Consider the following 3,270-nt stretch of genomic DNA (forward strand, 5'->3'; position numbering starts at 1 on the left):
TTTAAAAAAAAGTCTTTCTTTCAAAACATAACACAATATTCTGAGCCATAAACGAAAAAGATTGCTATAGTTGACTATATGAAAACAAACAGAGAAAGAAATAAAATTCTTCTGAGTGGTAGGAAAAATCAAAAAGCAAATGAGAAATGGGTTGAAAAGATGCATATATATCACAAAGGGCTAATTTAATTCATGTATAAATAGCTGTTAGGGAGAAAAAATGACCAACTTAATAGAAAACCGGAAGAATGATGTAAAGAGACAATGAATAGAAAAGGAAATATGACTCTTCAAGATATACACATGTGCCCAACCTCCAACCTCACTCAATAATGAGAGAATATTTAAGTAAAACCATGTTGACATTTTATTTCTCATTTGTAAAATTACAAAATAAACTCACATTTGATAAAACACTCTTTGGCCAGCTATGCAGAAATAAGTAGTCTTATAGATTTCTTTTAAGAAGCTATTTGATGCTATTAGTAAAAATTACATTTAAATATTCTCTTTGATACTGCAAAAACTTCATTCCAAAGATTCATTCTTTTTTTATTTTTTTTTATTTTTCGGAGAGGCAACTCTTGGTTGACTTCACAGGTTGCAAGGACCTTGTCAGTTTACAATCCCTTATTTTCTATTTTTTATGCCTATAGTACCTGGTTTTCCTAGGTGGTCTCCCATTCAAGTACTAACCAGGCCCGTCCCTGCTTAGCTTCTGAAATCAGAAGGCATTGGGCTTGTTCAGGGTGGCATGGTCGTAGACTAAAGATTCATTCTTAAATGTATAAAATGTTATTCATAAAAGTTTTATTGTATTATTAGTTGTACTAGCAAATGATTGGAAAATAAACAAATATTTATTAATGAGGAATGAATTAACAAAATTGTTACATCTACACCAATATCATGCAATTATGACAGTGAGAAAATTTCACCTATTCTTATGAAAGTTTTTCTAACAATAGAAAACAATTAACTCAGTAGCCAAAAAAAGTAACATTACAACTAGTCGATATGGAGAGGAGCCATGTGTACACACACACATACATATATCCACACATATATCCACATAGATGAAACTAGATTTTCTGAGTTTATATCCTGGTTCCACCACTTAACTATTTGAGTGAATTTGCAAGACACTAAAAATTCCTGTCTTAATTGTCTCATGTCAAAAAGGAGATAGTATAGCACCAACATAATAGGATTCAACTCCTAACACAGTTCTTGGTACGCAATGAGAGCTGTATGTGTTATTTTCAGTATAATAATTATTTCTTATAATTATGTTATATTCAATTGCATATTTATAATAAGTATTAGAGAATATCTTAGTATGTAATAATTATACATATCATGACCAGGCCTCAGAAAAAAGATTGGAACTCTTACTAGAACAAGGGAAACAGATGACAAGAAAAATCAACAGAAATCCACTCTACAAGGCTTGTACATGTCTGTTTGATAGAACTTACCCCTGGGCTACTCTACTCTGACAAGCAGGTGCGGGAGATGTTCATGCAATATCTTACAACTATCATCCCATTCAAAGAAGTTTACTTTTAGCAAAAATAATTTCAGGGTATTTTCTAAAAAGGAAGTTTCCCTATGGATAGTCCATTATACTTCTAAATCAATGGATTTCAATCTCATCTGCTACTCCTTTTTTCTGGATGTTTTTGCTCTCTTTTCTTGGGGTCTCTGAAAACTGATTTTCTTACCTTAAGTTCATTCAGCCTTTAACTAAAGTTCAAAATAAACCATTCCAGTTCAATAAAAGCATTAGCTCTTATTTAGTCCCCAATTCTCATTTTCTGTTCAAACTAAATCCATGGATAACCTCATCTGATTCTTCAAACTGTGGTTTAATCCTTGACTTTCAGACTTTCTCTCTACTCTTCAGTCCTTTTTTTCAAGTTAGTTAAAGTATAACTTTATTCTGGGCTTCATTTGTCCTGAGAATTGCTCCTAATTTTTGCAATTATTTTATTTATAGTAAGATAACTTGGGCCTATTTTTGACTCATTTCTTAGGCTAGGACAAAGTAGTTTACAGAAACATAATCTTTCAGTGTAGATTATATAAAATATTGATTTATCATTCCAGATTTATCACATGCTAATAACACATCTGCCATGTTGAAATAGAATGCTAGTTTTGTATTAGTTTATACTGAGTAGAAGATACATAACTATTTCCTCATTTGTCATACTTTTTTTTATACATGAACTGCTTCACAATTAGTTTTATTTAATTAGAGGGGAGAGGAAAAAAAAACAAAAATGTTGAGTTTGTAGTTCCACATGTCCTTAAATGTAGGTTGGTTTAAATGGTTCATGAAGAAATTTAGTGAAAGGTTGTCCACATATTGCAATTTTGAGAGAACAAGCAGCTAAGTTCACAGTCAACTGAACAAAAATGAGGATTTCAAAGCATCCAAGTATTTTCAAGATAGGAGTGCTGTCCTGGGATAAGTAAATCGATATTGGAAATGAATCTCATTTTAACTACTACAAACCTGCTGGACCATTTCCTGAGATATTGTATAAAGCAATTGAAGATGGCATGGTGTAATGTTGAACAGTTATACTCAAGCACTCTCCATTACAAAGAATTTTTTTTAGAAAGTAGCAGATAAAAATTTTGTCCTGAGTATATATGATATGGTTCTCCTGATTTGCTCTTCTTCCAACATCTACACTGGTATTTATTTATTTAAAAATAATTCTAGGATTAAAAAGTAAAATATGTTTCCTATCTAAAAGAAAGAAAATTTTTAAAAAGCATTTAATTTTTTTAATTTCTAAATAGCAAACATTATATAACATTGGCTTGAATTAAGGGCTATGGAAATATTTTAACATATCTATATATTTTTAAATACCAAAATAATTTTAAGAGATCTTACGTTTTTAAAACATATTTTAATTTTTTTAAAATATTATTTTGTACCACGTGGAATAAAAGTTTTAGTAATCCATAAATGCAGCCATAAAATGTAATCCTGTTCTGTTTGATTTCAAACAGAGTGGACCACTTTGAAAACTTGCTTTTTAGTTTATTTTGATAATTTACAGAGTTGTATTTTGGTAGAGTGGGTCAAACAGCCCTTCTATTACTCAATTTGCCATGGGCAAGTGCAGTATTAAAATTGTGGAATGGATGTAAAACTATATTTATATATAAAATATTGATTTATCATTATGAGCGTGGTGGCTGCAGAGGGAAGAGTGGCAATCGATCATTTTGTAACTGTAAACATTTAAG

Source organism: Pteropus alecto, unplaced genomic scaffold (assembly GCF_000325575.1).
Source record: "Pteropus alecto unplaced genomic scaffold, ASM32557v1 scaffold72, whole genome shotgun sequence".
Lineage (NCBI taxonomy): Eukaryota > Metazoa > Chordata > Mammalia > Chiroptera > Pteropodidae > Pteropus > Pteropus alecto.